We start from the raw sequence: 21,071 nt of genomic DNA, 5'->3' as shown, positions 1-21,071 counted from the left end.
GAAAGATGCCTGGATGGGTCTCATTCAGGCCATTAGAGCCAAAGATTCTGCCATGTTCTGGCTTCTTTACAAAGCACTCTCCCACTTATGATCCAAATCACCTGGACTGTCATCTTCATCCAGAGATCTGGGAGAACTATTTTCATGACCTATACAAAGAGCCTGCTGCTGTTTGCAGAAGTTCCACCTGTGCCATTGAAGACACTCCAGCGTGGGCACCAGTGTCAACCTCAGAGATTCACAGTCTAGTCACCCAGTTAAGACTGGGGAAGGCTCCAGGCGAGGACCTTATTCCACCAGAGGCCGTAAAAAATAAGCTAGACTGGTGGGCCCCTGTCCTGGCTTCTCACTTCGCCTATGTTGACACGAGTGGCCAAATTCCCAAGAACTGGGGGGGGGGCAGTGATCATTGCCTTATATTTAAAAGGGGCAAGAAGGATGACCCTGCCAATTACAGACCCATCACTTTGCTGAATACAATCAGCAATGAGAGACACCTATCCGGGAAGCTTAAAGATGGATTGGAACAGGAAAATCATCTTGCTGAGGAACAAGCAGGATTCAGGGAATGGTGCTTGACCATCGACCAGTGCCTAGTTCTACAGCACCTTATCGGGAAATACTCTTCCTGCCGGGTGACCTCCCTCTATGCCGCCTTCATCGACCTTAAGGCAGCATTCAACTCCATCTCACGTGTCAAATGAAGGGAGAAGCTGGAAGCCTCCTGCATTGACCGGCGCCTGCTATACCTTCATTGCACCCTGCACATGAACACATCACTCCAGGTGAGATGTAGCCCCTGAGGCCACCTCACAAGAGCTGAAGGGCATCAAGCACGCTGGGAGATACATTGCCATCCTGTTCTACGTGGCTGATACAGCCATTCTCTCAAGGACCCCCATTGGCCTTAGAAGAACACTGAGGGCCCTGACGCTGCACTGCAGGGAGAACTGCCTGGAAATCAATGATAAGAAAACTAAAATTATGGCCCTTGTCAGGAGGCCCAAGATCCACTCTTGGCACATTGAGGGGCATAAGATTGAGCAAGCTGCACACTTCAAAGACTTGGGAGTACTTTTCCATTCTGGTGGCCAAGTCACTAGCTAGCTTCTCGATGGTGCCCAATTGGGCCCCTTCCCCAACATTGTGGCTCTGGAACTTGTACAATCTAAATTCCTGCGGGCAGCGCTCTAAGTACCGAGATGTGTCTCCAGTGCCTCTCTGTTATGCTCCAGTTAGTCACTCAGTGGGCCAGAAACTGGGAAGAAACAAAGCCCTGGTAACAGACAGTCTATTACTGACTTGGCATCAGAAAGTCCTATACAACTAGCACAAGAAAGCATATTTCATGTTTAGCATGTGCCAGGCTCTCCTTTTGATCCTGTGGCAGCAGGGCAAGTCAAGGCATGGCGCTAGGGGATAACTCTGAGGGACAAATTACTCTGCCAGTGGTCAGAGGTGTTGTGAACACTTGATACCTCTAAGGCAGACCTGCTCAACTTAGGCCCCCCAGCTGTTTTGGGATAACAACTCTCATAATCCCCAGGCACAATAGCCAATAGACAGGGATTATGGGAGCTGGAAGCCAACATCTGCAGGAGGACCAGAGTTGAGCATCCCTGATCTAAACTCAGCTTACTCTTCCGGGACTTTCTCCCTGCCAAGTAGGAGCAGACCCAGCTTCTTGCTCACCTGAGGAAAGCTATGACAGCCTCACACCTTCCACAGCATTTAAAGGCGCACAGATTGAGGAGACTGTTTCCTAGTTGGCAGTCTTTTCTCATTACCTTGGCCACCTTTCTGCTGGAAGTGAAGGACTTTGCACAGTCTCTTGTCTCAAAGACAGTGGAGGACAGACTAGTGAGTCAGAAGGCTAGAGGGTCAAGACACTGGTCATCCCTTCTCTACCGCTCTGACACTATCCCATTGGAATGTAGATTGCTACTCTCAGGGACACTTCTTTCCTTCCAGCCACTTCCTTTCTCTCCCCCTTCTCTTCCTTTTCCTTCTACCTTGCAACATGCAAGCTCTTCTCCCTGCACCATGTGTGTAGAGATGCAGAATCCATCTGTATCCAGCTAGCTAGCTAGATTAGAGAGCCTAACTCCTCACTTTCCTATCTAGAATGGAGTTCTTTAATAAATGGCTTTTATATTGATTTGAAACTATGAACTGGCTCCAAGTTACTTTACTCTCAGCATACACGCATGCCTAACCAAATTCCGCTGTGTTGTGCCTCTGTGCACTCTGCTGTAATGAAAAAGGGATTCTCTTACCAGAGAGAATTCCCAACACTTTCAAGACTGGCAACTGGGGGCTGGGCAAGAAACTGCTGCCACCAAGCAGCCTCCTCCCCTTAAGCCCGTACACCAAAGCCTTTCACAAGTTACTACCAGAGGCAGTAGGTGGTGGGGTCAGTGGGGGGCCTGCAGCAGAGGCAGCAAATGGTGGGTGAGCAAGTCCTCAGCCGAATCTGCCCCTGCTGCTGCTAGAGTTATGCTGCTAGAGTTATGATAGTCAAGTAACTGAGGGACAGGAGTATTCTTCCTACCCTAGAGGCACGCACGGTGCACAGGTCTCTCGATTTCAGAGCAGGAACCAGAATGCTCTACAAAACCTCTGAAGCTTCCAAATGTTGTTCTGTACATAAGCAGAACTCTTGCTGTAGAGACCATGGAGGAGGAGCAGAGGTGTGTCTTTCAGAAGAATATATTTATTATCAATAATAATAATAATAATAATAATAATAATAATAATAATAGTAATAATAATAATAATAATAATAATAGTCATAATAGTAGCAATAATAAAAAATAACACTATTTACAAAAATAACCAAGGTTGGTCTTCTCCAGATCCACTTCCTCCCCGCTCAGTTGCTCTTCTTCCACCTTCGCTTTCTCCCCCCTCGCTTCCTGCACCCGAACTTCTGAAAATATGAAGTAGATACAATCATTAAATTAAAATGCTCTCAGTAAATTGGGTTCCCCCCAGTGAATCTGGGAGACATTTCTTTGTTGCCATTACAATGGCAAAGTAGAAACTGTGGGCTGGTTTCCACAATTGCTTTTCCATAACCTTCAAACCTTGCTTTGTGGTTTGCCAGCACAGCCCAATTCTGGCTCTCACAGATCTTTGACAGGATTGCAGGTACACAGACAAGGTGTCTTGCAGCATTCCCGCTCTAAACCTGGTCTCCTACGGACTGAAATGGTTGCAAAACCATAATTCCTCATAGTGGGCTGGTTTATACAATTCTAATGAGAGTAGGAGACGGGTCCTACCCAGGTTTGGGAGCTGTGTGCGCTCCCGTTTCCCTTCATAACTAAAGACATGTCAGAAAAATATTTTGCAAAAGCAGATGTCTCCTTCAGATCCCTTCCTAGATCTGGTGCTCAGGTCTGAAAAACGGAAGGCTGTTCAGGTGCTAGAAATGCAGCTCTGGATTCCACCCCACAAATTTTGTTTGAGAATCCCATCACAGAGACCAGGTGTGTAGGGATGAAATGGAGTAGGGGGGACTGCCCCTCGGCCGTGGGCCCCACCTGGGTGCAGCCTCCCCCCAGGGAACCCTTCCCCCCCCCAACTGCTACCTGATGATGCACCTGTCTCCTTCCCTGTTGTGACATTGCCCCAGAGGCGTAGCTAGGGCAAATAGCGCCTAGGGCAAGCACTGAAATTGCGCCCCACCCCCAAATATCTGACACTCATCTTTCAGATAACTTCACCAGAATATCTCCTCAAAAATAAAAGTCAAGCTTGTTCATCTTTTAATTAACAAATGATGGCACTAACTGAACATTAAAACTGCACCTTACATGCTTTCACTGATGCAAATTGCTGAGGCAGCACACATACAGCCTTCTTCAGAAAGCAGGAATCACCACACCTATCAGCTAGTCAGAGAGGGACTGGAGACTGGATGGAGTCCTTACATTCCCTGATCTGCATGTTCATTGCATTCCAAATCCAGCAGTGTGTATTAGCAACCCCCCTGCCCTCCCCCCCCCGCCAGCTGCTATCTGCCAGCAAGCAGCAGCATTCATGTTTTTTCTATCCCGCTCTTCCTCCAAAGAGCCCAGAGCAGTGTACATACTTCAGTTTCTCCTCACAGCAACCCTGTGGAGTAGGTTAGGCTGAGAGAGAAGTGACTGGCCCAGAGTCACCCAGCAAGTCTCATGGCTGAATGGGGACTTGAACCCGGGTCTCCCCAGTCCTGGACCAGCACTCTAACCACTCTCAAGGCAGTGTGCGCACACCTGCATTCAGAGTGGGGCCTTACAGCCTCAGTGCCTCCTCCAAAACACAAGTCAGCCTACATGCACATACAGCTACAACATGCAATAAAACAAACAAAAAACCCACTCCATCTTCAGAGTAAGATACACAAAATGAGCAGGCAGGGCTACTGCTGGGCAATCTCAAGGTTAGGGCAAGGAAGAGAGAGAAACTAATACATTAATTCATAAGGGGTACACTTAGGAACAATTCTGGAATGTTAATCCAACTGTCCCCTCCTTTCCCCTTCCAATCAATCAGAGCAAACAGCATAGGAAGAGAGATTTTGTTCATCCATGTGCCTATTTTTTTAAATTTATATTTACACTTATATCCCGCTCTTCTTCCAAGGAGCTCAGAGTGGTGTACATGGGGTTTTTTTATCCTCACAACCGCCCTGTGAGGTAGGTTAGGCCGAGAGATACATGACTGGCCCAAAGTCACCCAGTGAGATTCATGGTTGAATGAGGATTCAAACTCAGGTCTTCCCAGGCCTAGTCCAACACTCTAACCACTACACTATGCTAGCTCTCAGGAAAAGTCACAAAGAAATCCATCAATTACACCTGTACTCATCCGCCTCATAGAAGCAGTCTCTGCATATTAAGCTTTTTCAGGTTTCTTTTGGTGACTGCATTGTTTATGCACCTTAATACAAGTCTGTTTCTACATTGGTGTGCATGCCTGGCAGTAAATGAAAAACTTATTGTAAATGCTAGAAAGTGCCTTCAACTTTCAGATGTAGAACCACCTTTTGCACTTACGTTTACAATTACAACCCTTTTTCAATTACACATGATTTACTGCACATTTTAATAGTCAACTCTTTTCAAAGACAAGACTTAAATCACAAATTCCATTTTTAAAAAACTAAAAATGCTAACGTTAGCTTCCAGCATATTTCCTTTTTATGACCTTTATATTTAAATATATTTATTCTTCTCAACTTAACCATATTTTGATTTTGCATTCATTTTCATAAACATGCACCACCACAGGCTACTGCCAATTACTGAATAAGCCTCCCCTCCTTGATGGAATGGGGGCTGCCTTAATAAAGCACATAAAGGAATGAAGTTGCAGACAAGGTGCAGAACCCCAGAAAGCCATCTGTAGTCCATATGCCCCCCTCAGGGGCGTAACTACTATTAGGCAAGGGTAGGCAGCTGCCTGGGGGCCCCCACGCCTCGAGGGGCGCCCCAGAGGCAAGTCACATGACTATCTATTGTGAAGTGTGTGTGTGTGTGTGTGTGTGTGTGTCAGTGAGGGGCCCATTTTCAAATTTTGTCTCTGGGCCCACTCCAGCCTTCTTACGCCCCTGGCCCCCCTCATGGTTTTACCTTGTAGGAGAAGCCTTAGCCTTTTCTAATTGCCTCATAGATCTGGTGGAGTGGTAAACTACCCACTCAACACCCCCTGGAGTGTTGGGGCACATGTACCCCAACCTTAGACTCAGAGGTACCAACCCAGAAGTCTATGGAATTCAGGCCTGTGTCTGATTTCATTTTATATTAAGAGTTCAATTAAATGCCTGAACTTGAGGTGAACATGATGCCCAGATCTCATGACTGCCCGGTAAATGATTTGTAAAGGCAGGGGTAATCTAGCATTGGTTATCAGTGTTTGTGGAACTCACAAGAGACTCAATGGGTCAGGCTTAATGACCAGTCTCACACTGCTGAAATTATCCCTTTTCCTCACTGACAGGATGCTTCTGCCTCAGTCAAATGTATTGATTAACTCGTCTCACACATGTACCCCTTTTTATGTACTTTAAGGAATATTCTCTAGTTAGAATGACACACTAGCTAGAGGTACACAAGAAATAATGTAATTGCTGTCTCACGCAAATAGAAATAATTCTCTCACTAACTCCTGACCTTTAACACCTTTTGGGATCAGGCTAGCAAATCTGGGACAAGAGAAGGGGCACATTTGCAACTCAGAGATGCAGATTTGCTTTGGGCAATGTCCCCTCCTCAAGATAGCAGCTAACAGAAGATGAGCTTGAGATCTCTCTGGACTGGCTGAATAATTAAAAGATGATATCCAGAAGGTAACAGCAAGTTGTCACCATTTTGGGGACACAGGGAAAGATGAGGAGATTTGAATAGACTCTATGAGAGATCAAAGGAAAATACCACTATAAAGAACAGTCTTACCGGACAGAGAACTAGAAGTCTTTTGCCTACAGGCAGTCTTGTGCCTACACGCAATCTTGTGCCTACAACCAAGATCTGCTCATGAGCAATCCAAGGGTTTGCTGCCCAAGCCGTGGGGCTAGAGGCAGGAACTCTGTCTATGGGCAGGAACTGTCTGTGACTTCCACTGCGCAATGAGAAGTCAAGACTTCCCCAGCCATGGTGCTCCGACTCTCAGACATGCTCTGAGGAAACTGCATGCTTGATCCAAAAGTTCTTGTCTCCAGCCAACAGCTTCTCTCCTTCAGCTGAAAGATCCACCGCTCTCAAGCCTCTGATCCTGGTAATATGCTGCATCTACAAGCCTTGGATCCCTCCATCCTTTCACCTTCTTCTCCTTTCCCCTCGTCCCTCTACTAATTCCTGATCTCCCCAAACCATGCCAGCCCTCAGCCTTCCTTACCTCCCTCCCCCCCCCCCCCCCGTTTTTCCATCTGTATCTGAGTTGTATTAGCTTCTAGGAAGATTTAATACACACACATATGTAAGTTAGGAACACTGGGTGAATATTGTTGCTGGTTAGGGTTGAAATACTGTTTGTAATATTGATAGAATGTTCTGCTTTCTGCTCAGTTAGATTGATGTTGTTATTCTTTTGTACTCAATAAAGCCCATTGAATCATTTAGGTTTGGTTTGATCTCCTTTCTTCCTTGCGTCCAGATCCTACATGGTCACTTTATAAAAGAACTTGGTCACTTGGTGACACTATGAGACAGGCCTCATTTTGTATGCTAGCTAATGAGCATATTCAGTATATAAATCAGGCCTGGACCACAACAGGAGGAAGCAGAACACAGTGCTACAATCCAAAAGGAAAGAAGAAAGCATTGCAGAGCATCTATAAGTGTCAAAAGTTGCACGCTGAGAACGGTTAGTTGCACTAACAGCACTACAGTGGAACAGTGAGGCAAATCAACATTATGCAATAGATGCAGGTACCAGTCACCGCAACTGTTTTGCTTTTTTAATTAAAATCAGCTAGTGAAAAACTATACATCTGAGCAAAGGGACAAAAAGCAAAGGATCATGATATTTCCCCCCAGCAGTTATTTTTTTCCTCCTTAATGTTGCCCTCTCAAGGCTCCTTTTCCATCCATGTGAGAAAAAAGCAGCCAGAGGTAAAAAACATTCCACCCATTTCTCTGCTGAAACTCGCAACTGCCAGTGGCCATGTGTAATTCGAATCACAACCACCCACACCCGAGAGAGTATTACATGTGTCTGTTGTAGAAGGCACATCTTAGCCCTGAGACAGCTTCTACAGCTAATCTGTGGAATGAAGAAGAAAAAAGCCCACTAGCATGTCACCATCAACTGTTGACTGTCTGGACACACAAAGCATAAAACCCAGTGCAAACAACCAAATACAGTTTTATAATACATCACTAAAGATGAACCATGACCACTGCTCGCATAAGAGTTATGCCTTCTACAAAATAATTCAAAGCAATTTATTTTTGCAATTCCCTATTCCACGAAAGCAGACAGCAAAGCTATTACCCATGAGATGCTGGAAGGGCAAACCAGCACAGCTAAGTACCTACCCTCTTCCACACCCCTCCCCTCTAACCCCCTCCAACAACAGAGCACAGAGAAAAGCCCAGCCAAAGAAAGGAAGATAGGATTTGAGCTGGATGGGGAGAGGGGTTGCCTGCAAAATTTTGTTTACTGAATAAGGAGCACACCTTGGAGTAAAGAGGTGCTTTCACGCAGCAAGCCTACCCTGAAATGAGACTGAAGAGCTCCCTCCGGCTCTTTAGAGCTCTAGGCCACGCCCTTTTGCATGTGAAGTATCACATGACAACATCACATGCAAAGGGGTGTGGCCTCGAGCTCTAAAGAGCTGAAGAGAGCTCTTCAGTCTCATTTCAGGGCAGGCTTGCTGCCTGAAAGCATCTATTTTCCCTTTCTCTTCCTCTCTGCAATAGACGCTTTCAGGCAGCAAACGCTCCCTAAAAATAATCGGAAAGTCAGTGCTCTGGGGGGGTAGGGGCGGGGGCGCAGGCTCTCCGCCGGGACTCAGATCTCTGTTGTGTGTCCTGTGCGGCTGCGTGAGTGGGGGTGGCAGTAGGCACCCAGCAGGGGGGGGATTTTCCAAAACAAAACAAAACAAACAAACAAACCCTGAAAAAAAAAACACAACTGTGGTGGTTGGGTGCGGGGCATGGTAAGCTCTTGGTGCTCCCCTGCAACTGGCGCCTAGGGCACGTGCCCTGCCTGCCCCACCCAGATTACGTGTCTGCATGGCCCATTGAGTCGGCGAGTGCTTTCTGCGCCGGCCCAGTGGGTTTCTTCCTTCCTCTCCCTGGCAAGCAGGGCAAAGAAGCCCCCAGCTGGGCCAACACAGAATGCACTCTCCAGTTGGATGCGCCACACATGCTGCTCAGCCCCGGAAACGCCTCCTGCATTGGTGTCCTGACACAGGGTGGAAGGATTATGGCCGGCCGGGGACAGCACAGCCGGGGACAAGCCTGCCATCAGAGGAGGAGGCAGCGGCAGTAGCAGTATGTGTGTAGGGAGACCCGGTGCTGGCAGAGGAGACCTTGTTGCGTGGCGGGGGGTCCGGCCTGGCAGCATTGGCAGGAAAAGGGCAGGCACTTGCCTGTCCATGGTTGCTGCCAGCCTTCCTACATCCCGGACAGAGACTGGGAGTGGGTGAAGTACTGAAAACAACTTTCTCTGGCCCACCTTTAACAAGCAGAGATTCCATTTCTTTTCTGACTATGTCTTAGTGGGAACTGATTCATTTGTGATTGTTTTAAGCCTAAGTATATTGCAATGCATGCAGAGCATATTAAGTCTGCTCAAAGGGGGAGTGGATGGTTCATGTAGGGTATAGTCAACTGGCATGAGTAAAAGGTTGTGGAAATTAGCTACCTTTAAAAAAATGTACCTGACAATCGTACTTTCTACTAGGCTGTCTTACAGACCAGCTCTAATATGATGAGGTTAATGATAGGAAGAAGCAGGCCCAGATTACTCTACATTCACTTACCCCATGTACATACGCAGGTGCAGGCAGTGGTGCAGATGGAGGTAAGGACCGATGTACGGATGGAGGCGAGGATGGAGGTACGGACTGAAGTATGGATGGAGGTGCGGATGGAGGTACAGACTGATTTATGGATGGAGGTGCGGATGGAGGTACGGACTGATGTATGGATGGAGGTGAGGGTGGAGGTACAGATGGAGGTGCCAACAGGGGTGGTGTTGTGGACCTGACAGAATGAAAACAGACATTAAAGAGAATCTGCTGCATCTAGGCCAGCCTGAGCACATTTGCTTACAGCACTACACAAACCAACCACATACACCTTTACTCCAAACAGTCTGTGCTCTATCAGAGGCAAAGGTGCACCTAGGTAATTTTGGAGCCTGGACCTAAAGGTTTGTGGAGCACCCCACCCCTCACCCCCACCCTGCAACTTAAGCATCATCCCCCCTACACACACACACACACACACACACACACACACACACAGACACTGTGACACATGGAATATTTTTCATACGTGGCTTCTTGAGGGCACAAACAGCAACTGAACTCACAAGAATGTAAGAATATAAAACAGATACACTTATGCAGATATGCACTAGCAGAAATGTATCAACACACAACTTAATATATTCCCATCCCACATATCTCTCCCCCCTCTGTCTCTAAAGCACCTGAAACAGGTCACAATTATACTTGAGTGCCTGGTCGATTGAGGGCCAGTGGAGACCACAGCACCCAAAACAAACTAAAAAGGATTTGGGACCCCCCAGGGATGTGGAGGCCAGTGTTGCCTCTAGCAGGGATTTCCAGATACTGTTCACTACAACTCCCAGCAATAGCCTTTGGCTGCAATGGCCTTTGGCTGGGGATTCCGGGAGCTGTGGTCAACAACATCTGGGAATCCCTGTTAGAGAGAACACTGGTGGAGGCCCTGGACTTCGGCCCCAAAGTTCAGAGTGCCTTGATCCATATGTCCCAACCAGAACCTTAAGTACTTCTTCAGAGGCCCTCCTCCGGGTGCCCTTGCCAAAGGAAGTGAGGCGGGTGGCTACTAGGTTGAAGGCCTTTTGGGTGCTGACACCCCATTTATGGAATAGCTTCCCGAGTGAGCTTCGCCTGGCTTCCTCACTTTGTTCTTTTAGATGCCACCTAAAGACCTTTTTGTTCTGTCAGGCTTTTTAAATTTTGATTTTCAAATTTGATTTTTTAAAACTAATTTTAAAAGAGTTTTAAAATTTCTTTGTATTGCATTTTGTATTTCCTCTCCCCACCCCCACCCCTGCCCCTTTTGGTCTCTTATGATTTAATGTGTTATATGTTTTCATTTCATGTTTTCATTTCATGTTTTGAGCCGCCCAGACAACAATTTGTTATGGGATAGCTAACAAAGTTGTTCATCACCACCATCGTCATCATCATCATCATCATCATCATCATCATTGTAATCATCATCATCATCATCGCCACCTTAAATTTATTACAGGCTGATATCCAGAGCAGCAACCAGAAAATCTGCTCCTAACTCAGCCAGATTGTTCCGGAGTGGAGGGCAGAGGCGGATCCAGGGTGGCCGGCGAGCGGACCAGTGGCTCCCGAACCCCCACCACCAACACTCACTTGCACAGGCTGCAGCAGCACACTCACACGAGATCTCTGGGCAGCGTGGGACGGGGGCGGCGGGTGGGTGCTCCCATTGGATGGTGGAGAGCGCAGGCCGGGCCCGAGAGCTGTCTGAGCTGTCTGCTGCTGCTGTGTGCTGCTGTTTGTTGTCCAGCAGGCCACACAGCGTCTGCCTGCCCTGCTGGCTGGCTGCATTCTTGCATCAACCGCATACAAACACACACACACTCTCCAGACAAAGTAAACTGCTCCTCTGCTCTAATCTCTCTCTCTCTCTCGTGTGTGTGTTTGTGTGTATGTCTCGCATGCGCCCTACCCTGCAGTGCAGAGAGGCTCGAAAAGCAGATTTGGAGCGGAGGGAGGCGGCCACCTCTCAGCAGGAGCAGTTCTCACGGCTGCTTGTACAGGGAGACATTGGTGGGCAGTTCTGGGGGGAGAAATTAGACCCTTCTTTTGCCAAGCACCCCCATGGCTAACATAAACTTCGCAGGCGGGGGCCCTGCACCACAGCATGTGATTCTTTTCCCTCTTGGTTCCTTCCCTCAGAGCTTGTGGCAGCAGGATGATCACGAGAGAAGAAGATTGTGTGCGGTGGGGGGGTGGGTTTGCCTTTGGTCAGAAGGGGAAAATAGACAAATGCGATTTCCCCTTCCACCTTTGTAATGACTTTGTGGTACTACCTTTGTTTTATTTTATTTTTCTCTCTCTCTTCTCTCTCCGTGGGGTATATGTGTGTGTGTGTAAATCTGCATAAACCGACACCTGGGGCGGGGGGGGGATCGGGGTGAGCGGAGAGGCAAGAGCAGCCTGCTCTCCCCTCACTCAGCAGCAGCCACCGCCTGGGCTTCTGGCTGAGCCTGCCTGGCCTGGTGAGGTGTTTGGGACGCACACGGGGGCTGCTCTGCTCTGCCTCCCCTTCTCTCTCACAGCCACTCAGTCAGTTGGGGGTGCGTGCAACTGCCCAAACCGCTCTGCCTGCCTGGTGTGATCACATTGGGGTGCGCAAGCAGGCAGGCAGCCGGCAGGCATGCTGAGGAGGCGAGAGAAGGAGGAGGAGGAGGAGGACAGCGGCTGGAGACGGAGACGGAGACTGCTGCTGGAGCCTGGGGAGTGGGGCTCCAGGCCGAGACGGCGGGGTTCAGTGTGTGTGTGCTGCTGGCCAGAGGCAGGGAGACCCTTCTTCAGTACTTTTTCTCCAAAGGAGGTCTGTTGTTGTCTCTCTCTGTTTAATTAAGGATGTTCCTACCTTCTCCCAGGGGATTTGAGAGAGAGAGAGTTGCACTTTGCATGTGCTCATTTGTTTAAACACATATTGTAAAACTAGTCAGAGACTGAGCTTAGCTAGAAGCCAGAAACAAAAACAAACCAGAAAAGCCAGCAGGGTGCAACAGGAAAAGAGCTGTGGATCTTTGTTTAAAGCCAGCAGAGCCAGAGGAAATGTAGATTCTTTGCCTGAGGCATGTGTATTGCCCTGAGCCTGCCAGCTCCCCCCTTCCCTCTTGCCCTGGGCTCTGATGCTCTCACTTGTCTGTGCTGAAGACCGAAGAAAAGGCATACAAGAGATCTAGCAACCTTCTAGTAAGCTGCCTTTTTCCGAGTCAGCCCATTGGTCCAGTCCATCCTTCTAACTATTGTCCACACAGACTGGTAGCAGCAGGCTAGAAAGCTGGTAGCCAGGCAGCTCTGGAGTGTGTACTTTCACTGAGGAGCTGGTGAGAGAGAATTTCCACACGCACCCCACCCCCAGGCCCAGAGGCCTAACCAGGGAAAATGGCACCTAGGGCAAGCACTGAAATTGCGCCCCTGTCCAAACAGGAATGATGGGACTTGTAGTCAACAATATCTGGAAATCCCTCTTAAAAGGAACACTGTACCATCTAGATATGTTTGTTGATCCATACCTGAAAACATGAGCCATTCAGAGGCATAGCAAGGTTGGAATGGGCCAAGGTGAGATTTCAAAATGGGCCCCTACCCCTCAAAGTCCAGGGCCTCCACACACCACAGGCCCCCAAGGATTTAAGTCGGATCTTTCAAAATACGTATGCTGCCTGGAAATACATTTCACTGAATACACACATGCACACTTCACAGTATATAGTGATATACATGGAGTACTAGATATTTGTGCTACTTTTAATGCCTAGAACACACTAGCAACGCTAATGATTAAAATGGCCCCCTCGCTGCAGATTAGCAAAGGAGACTTTCAACCATGCAAGGTGAGCCTATGTTTGTTTTCTCAGAATTCTGAACAAATTCAGAAAAGTTTGATTCCAGGAGGTTTTTCACACCAGGCTATTAAAGCCCTTTAACACACATCTCCTCTGGAATGGAGGTGCTGCATTCACATGTTGGCCAGATTTACCCTGAAGTCGCTGCAAGTTTATGGGGAGCAGTTCACACACAAGAAAAATAAAATAAAAGCACAGCACATGCTTCACAGTTCTCACTCAGACTTTCTGGGTTGCAAAACAACTTGAACATAAGTGCATTTATGAATGAATGTGATGTGTTTTAGAAAACCAAAGTAACTCCATTTTACTTAGAATACCTCACTCTAACTTAAAGTAACCCCAGCCCAGCTCAGGCCAGCTCAAGGACACGGCCTCACATGATCAACGTCATTTCTCCACTAAATTGTATCTAAAGAAACTTGGTTCGCACCAGATGAATGCTCACTGTTCTTTGCTGACAGTTAAAGAAAACAGGATGTAACCAAATAAGGAGTGATCACCAGACGAACAATGAATCTTTTGCATGCGTACTAGATACTTAGTCCACCATTTTGTTGCCAAGTATACTATGTCTAGGGTGTCAACATCATTCAGATTGTCTGTATAAATGTAAGATGCACCTATAACCAATTTGTATTTCAATGCAGAGCAATAGCCCATTGATTTACCTTGCTGGCTGCAGCAGCAAATAAAATTGCCTCTAATTGATCCCCACTGAGTCTGTTTGATTGGCAAAAAGGCGGACCCAGGGACGAACCGGTATTCACATCAATTGAATGAAAATAAATAAAATATACTTGTTCCAGAAGTTTTTGTAATTTTCTGCCCTGAAACAAGCCACTTATAAGCCTTTTTAGATGGTTTTTGTTTTTAAAGCCAGCACATTTTCCAGTCTGTTTTCAATTAAATATTCAGAGACTTCTCAGTCTCGCCCCAGCCCCACCCACCCCCATATCAAAGCCCTATGGCAAGCAGATTCCTTGGTGGGGGGACCACAAAAAGGAATTCATAGCCTACCTAGCAATAGCTGTTCTGGATGGTCTTGGCAGAGGGGCGGCTGCTGCTTCTGCTGCTGCAGAGAACTCTGCCTGCATCCTTCCTTCCTTCCTTCCTTCTTTGCTTGGGGCCTGCCCAGTTCAGGCTTCAGGGAGGCCTACTGGGAGGCCTCTCTGGAAGCCCCGCCCACCCACCGATCAGCTGAGAGGCGGGGAGAGAAGAGCTCTGCAGTTTGCAGGCCTTGCCGATCCTAGGCCGGAGCTGGAGGCAAGTGGCTGGGGGGCGCTGAGGCTGGGCAGTGGGGCAATGGGGTGGGGGTGGCAGGAACTGGTGTGGTGCCCCCACCTCAGTGGCGCCCAGGGCACCTGCCCTGCCTGTCCCCCCCCAATTCTGCCTACGCGCCTAGAGCAGCACGACTTGCATTGTGCCTGCACAGGAAGAAGTGTACAAACCAGGGCTCTTGTCTTGTTTCTGAGGTGGCCAGCCTCCTGCACAGAGTGAGAGCAGCATGACCCCGAATACGCTGCCACATCAAGATGTCCTGCCTTGCCCTGCCTGGAATGACAACCAATGGAGCTGGTGCTGCTGCTCCGTGTGTCGCTTAGGCTCTCTGGCACCCCCTATCCTGACCAGCACAGAGAAACCAGGCAACCTTTGCAGAACTTTGGGGAGGCTGCACAGTAGGGTTGCCGTGTGTTTTGTCCCCCCACCCCCGGCAGGAGTCCTCTGCCTTTTAACAGCTGCAACTGGTAGAAATCTTGACGGGAACTTCTTTGCATTACTGTAGCCCTAGGCTTGATTTTATTTTTATTTTATTTTTTATCCTGAAAAAACAGCTAAATGTGAAAAATCCATCAGAAGATACAACATAAGTCATTGTACTCCACCGCTGACTTGCAATTTCATACAGTGACATGCCCAGAAGAGCCAGCATAGTGTAGTGTTTAGAGTGTTGGACTAGGACCAGGAAGACCCGAGTTCGAATCCCCTTTCCACCATGAAACTCACTGGGTGACTCTGGGCCAGTCATATATCTCTCAGCCTAAGCTACCTCACAGGGTTGTCGTGAGGATAAAAAAAGGCATGTACACCACGCTGAGCTGCTTGGAGGAAGAGCGGGATCTAAATGATAAATCAATTAAAATAGATTAAATAAATTTTCAAAAGATAAGGCAGCTGGACAATGGAGAAGAGGTAGAGACCACTGTCTGCATCAGGAACGGGGCCAGGATAAAGGGATGGACACCTGAAAGGAGGGTGACAGAGTGTAGAGGAGCTGGTGGGAGGCGGTGGTAGCAGGCAGGCGAAACTACACCTGCAGGGGGGCAGGGTGCCTACACTTGCCATCCTAGGGCATAAGTGCCGCCTGAGACTGTCACCTCACCTTGCCTCATGGGGGAGCCATCTCATCTGGATGAAGAATGCCTTAGCCCACTCTTTGCTGCCCTTGGCCTTCATAACCATGCATTTCTGGATGGCGAGTCTCCTCCTCCACAATTCCCACCATCATTGGAGAAGATCCCAAGCTTTAAAGCCAGTAACTTGTGTCTCTGCTCTTCCACCTAGGACTCAGAAAATGGTCTGGGAGAAACTCAGCTAAGCAGGTGAGGATCTGATCCGTCCTGTGGATGGAAACCACTTGGAACCCCAGGTAAGAGTGGGATAGAAGCAGGATTTTAAAAATGTGTTTTTATTTTTAAAAGGAAAAGGCCTTGCCTCGAACAACAAGCAGGATCTTTTGAAATGCGTCCGAGAGTGCTTAATGTGCTGCAAGCTTCTGGGCTCTCTTGGCGGCCATAAGAAACTCTGAAAGACAATATCTTTCTGTTATAAGAAAAAGAGATTGGTCTGAGATATATAGGCATGTCTTAGTTTTAGTTGAGTTGAGTTTATTACTGTCAATGCATATAAAGATAGCTGTTATCCAACATCCTAACCGAGCCTAGAATCTAGAAGACTGGACAGGAAGATCTAGGCATGTCAATTTGTTGCTGAAAATGATTGAGCTAATAATCAATGCTAGCTGGGTGAATGTCTAAAGAATGCTGTATCTTGGGCCTGAGAATCAATGGGACTGTTCTCATGACCAGCCTAACGTGGGCAAGGGCAGCCCAGCCGATCTTAGGCCGGAATCCCCGTGGATCCCGATGCTTCCTGCCTACCTAACCCTTCAAACCAACCCGGCTGTTAGCTAAGATTTTGCAAGCGCAACCTTAACCTGGCTGCCGGTTATTGTGTGTCTCGTTGGGCTGAGTTTAGCCCTAGGAGATACAGAATCTGACAGGCAAATCCCCCATTGCATTGTGCATGTAGTGCATTGTGGGGGGGAGTTATATCTATCTATCTATCTATATATATATAACACATTTGTGTTAAATAGCCAGCATACTTCAGACATTGGCTCCTGAGTGAAGACCTCACTTCCTCCTCTTTGTTCTACTCCTCTTCAAAACTAGATATATTCTGAAATTGTTCAAATTGGGATTTTGAGAGCAATAGAGGGAAAGGCAGAGCCAGCGTGATGTAGTGCTTAGAGTGCTGGACTAGGACTGGGGAGACCCGAGTTCAAATCCCCATTCAGCCATGAAACCAGCTGGGTAACTCTGACTTCCGGTTGGGACCGCCAACGCAGTGGCTGCCTCTCTGACAAGGGAGGACTGAGCAGGAAGAAAAAGAGGATTTTGAGGTTTCAAACTCCTCCCTTCATCATCCTAGATCAAAGGATTGATTCAAGATAACCCACGTCTTCTCATATGCTGGTAATTTGATATGTGGATCGGGCTGAAGAGCACGATTTATTGTCTCAAGTTCACCAGCAGGGAAAAGGGGGTCCATCTTTGCTAATCTCCTGCTCAGGAATTTTAAAGCTGCCGAGCGGACAATCTCTTTGGCTTGGATATAATTAATGTGAAAAGTTCAAAGAAGTTCACCTCTTTAGTGACTCAGTGATTGATGAATTCTCCTGCGTTTCCGGGAAAGCCGTCGCAGATAAGCCTATAAGTTCTCTTTTGGATTACAATTAAAGAAAGGACTTTCTCTCTTTCCCCCCCCCCCTTCTCCTTCCTTCTTCTTCTGTTTGTTAACTACTAAGATTGGAAACTTCAGTTGCTGGTTTTAATATCTGGAAAGAATTCTATCAGTGGGGATTGTTGTTCTTCAAGTTTAAAGAAGAGACGTTCTGCTGTCTTTTTTTTTTTTTTTATATACTCCACGCTACCGTGAGCAAGTTTTGACGGCCACTGATATGCTGCAGAATTGTTTATATTTGAGTACAAGCTCAGGTTTTTACTTTCTGTTTTGAGATCAAGGACAAACATACTTGGGCAAAGGATTTTCTTCTTTAACTCCTTCATGTCATCATGAAAGGCAGGGAGAAACCTCATCTAAGCCAGACACATCTACAAGCAAGGAAACTTTCACTTCCAGATACAAGTGCAGGGGAAGTTAAAGTAGCTGCAGCCATGGACCAGACGTTGATTGAGATGAAACAAATTTTGCAGTCAAACGCAATTGCCTTGGCATCAAATGCCACCGACCTCAAACAGGTCATTTCTGATGTAACCCAAATGAAGCAAAATATGGCTGAGATAAATGATAGGACCTCAAATATTGATGAGACTGTCAAAAAATTGGCACAGGACAATAAAGAATTTAAATTAACGATTGATGTTGTAGAAAAAGATGTGCAATCACTGAAGGATGACAGAGAAAAATTACTGGATCAAATGGCTTTGTTAGAATTAAGACAAAAAGAGAGATTTTTAAGGTTCAGAGGAATTCCTGAAATTCCTAATGAGAACATTAGGAAATTACTTGGAGTGGAACTTGCATCACTTTTGGGAATTACGGTTGATGAGATGGATGCCCAGATTGAGACAGCCTTTCGTGTAAACTCGGATTTTGCAACAAGAAATAAATTAATCAAAGACTGCATAGTACATTTCCCCACCAAATCAATAGCAGAGAGAATCATTCAGGCTCACTTTACTACAACCTTAACAATTCAAACTCATCAGATAAAAATTTTGAAAGAGATTCCAGCCAGAATTCTAAGAAAACGTAAGGATTACAAATTTTTGGTTGATGCATTAACTGCTAAAGGAATACGTTTTAGATGGGAATTACCAGAGGGAATCTCCTTCTTCTACAAGAGCAAGAGGAATAGATTCACTGAGCTCCTGAAAGCACAAGAATTCTGGCGGAAATACAAAAAAGACTTATCTTCTGAACATTCTGCTTCATAAACATATAACTTAAGTCACTCTATATGGATTATAAACGAACTTACATATTTTTATCTTGGAATATAAATGGTCTGAATTCAAAAATTAAGAGAAATAGGGTTTTCCACTTTCTTAAGAAACAAAATCTGGATATAGTGTGTTTACAAGAGACTCATATTAGAAAACATGATCGGAAATTTTTGGTAAATAGAGCCCTGGGACAAGAATTTGTTTCTTCAGATAAGAAAAAAAAAGAGGAGTAGTATTTTATGTCAAACAACAATTTGAACCTAAATTGATTTTTAAAGATGAAGAAGGTAGGATATTAGCATTGGAAGTTTTAAAATCTGGAATTAAAACAGTGATAATTGGAATCTATGCCCCTAATGAAAGGAAAGTTGAATTTTATAACTATTTGGATCAAAAGATGGCAGATCTATCAAATGCTAATTTGCTTTTATTGGGAGATTTTAATGGAGTTGTCTCGACAGTTTTGGACAGAAAATCTGATTTATCGGAAAAGAATTTACAAGGTAAACTTCCTAAAGCATTTTTTGAATTAGTAGATCATATGGATCTCTATGATCTATGGAGAATTAAAAATTCAAATGCAAAAGAATATACCTACTTTTTGGAAAGATATCAGTCACATTCCAGGATAGATATGGTCTGGACATCCCAAACCATTATAACTCATATGAAAACAATGGACATTCTACCTAGGACATTTTCAGATCATAATCCGATTTGTTTTGCATGGAAGAAGGAAGGAGCGACCTCATTTAGGTGGAGACTGAATCAATATCTTTTGAAAAAACCAGATGTGGTTGAGAAAGCCAAAAAGAAGTTAAAGGATTATTTTGAATTGAATTTAAATCAAGGATTGGACAACAAAATTGTTTGGGATGCAAGCAAAGCGGTTATGAGAGGTTTTTTCATACAGCAAAATGCATATTTTAAAAAACAAAGAGGATTGAAAAGAGAGGTACTACTGATGCAGATTTCCAAAAAGGAAAGAGAATTGATATGGACTAAAGATAAGAAGAAGATCTCTCAAGCTATTAAGATGTTACAACAACAACTCTCTATGTTAATAGCAAATGAACTTGAGCAAAATCTGAAGTATATCAAGCAAAGATCATTTGAATTTGCAAATAAACCAGGCAAGTTGCTGGCTTGGAAAATTAGACTGGAGAGGAAGAAAAAAAATTTATCTAAAATATTTACTAAAAATGGGCTCTCTTATAATGGAAAGGAAATAAGGATGGAATTTTAAAAATATTACTCGGAATTATATCAAGGCAAAATAGTAGAAGATAAAAAAAATTAAGCAGTTTCTTAGAACTAAAAATATTCCAAAACTTTCTCTTCAACAAATAGAAATCATGAATGCTCCAATAACAGTTATGGAAATAATAGAAGTAATAAATCAAGCTAAATCCAACAAGGCCCCTGGGCCAGATGGACTCTCAGCTTTGTATTACAAGTCACTCAAAGATCAAATTTTACAACCTCTTCAATGGACTATGAATGACATTTTACAAAAAGGGATTATGCCAGATTCGTGGAAATATGCAAATATTACAATAATCCCAAAGCCAGATCAAGACTTAACATTAGTCAAAAATTATAGGCCAATATCACTTTTAAATAATGATTATAAACTTTTTGCTGCGGTTTTGGCAAGAAGACTGAAAGTGGTACTACGAGACTTTATTCATGAGGATCAAGCTGGCTTTTTGCCAAAGAGACAACTGAGAGACAATGTTAGAACAGTTTTGAATGTATTGGAGTATTATGAAAAACATAATGAAAAACAGATGGCGATGATTTCTTTGGATGCAGAGAAAGCTTTTGACAATATTTCATGGCAGTTTATGTGGGGTTTATTAGAGGAAATAACGGCCAGTGAACATTTCATTAGAGCAATTAAAACTATCTACTCGGAACAATATGCCAAGATTATTGTAAATGGAGAATTATCAGACAATTGTAGAATACAAAAAGGGACTAGACAAGGTTGTCCACTTTCTCCATTGCTTTTTATATTGGTTTTAGAAGTGCTTTGTAGATCTGTTAGGGAAGATGATGAATTACATGGTCCCAAAATCGGGAGACAAGAATACAAACTGAGAGCCTTTGCAGACGACGTTGTGTTATTTTTAGAGAATCCAGTCGATAAGATTGAAAGACTTTTGGACAAGATACAGCAATTTGGCCAGTTGGCAGGATTTTACATAAACAAGACTAAAACTAAGGTTCTGACTAAAAATATTGATCAGGAAAGTAAAGATAGATTTGGTGAAATAAGTGAGTTAAAAGTGGAGAAGAAAGTGAAATATTTGGGAGTTTGGTTAACAAATAATAACTCTGTGCTGTTTTCAAATAATTATGTTCAAACATGGAACTCAATGAAAAGAGATTTGCAAAGATGGTCTAAAATGAATTTATCTTTGATGGGAAGAATTTCAGTGGTGAAGATGAATGTTTTGCCTAAAATGTTATTTCTCTTTCAGA

General features: G+C 45.3%; 1 long non-coding RNA gene across 1 annotated transcript; it reads right to left on the bottom strand.

Moving 5' to 3' along the window:
- Nucleotides 1-2,697: 2,697 nt before the first annotated feature.
- LOC128330715 (uncharacterized) lies at nucleotides 2,698-14,424 on the bottom strand. The gene is made up of 3 exons (XR_008310223.1): nucleotides 14,353-14,424; nucleotides 9,476-9,698; nucleotides 2,698-2,929 (listed from the first exon to the last, which is right to left on the bottom strand). It is a non-coding gene; the product is annotated as an uncharacterized LOC128330715 (long non-coding RNA).
- Nucleotides 14,425-21,071: the final 6,647 nt, after the last annotated feature.

The sequence above is a fragment of the Hemicordylus capensis genome, chromosome 6 (genome assembly GCF_027244095.1).
Source record: "Hemicordylus capensis ecotype Gifberg chromosome 6, rHemCap1.1.pri, whole genome shotgun sequence".
NCBI classification, from domain to species: Eukaryota; Metazoa; Chordata; class Lepidosauria; order Squamata; family Cordylidae; genus Hemicordylus; species Hemicordylus capensis.
Note: the sequence above shows the minus strand (reverse complement) of the source record. Positions and strands in the feature narration are given on the sequence as shown.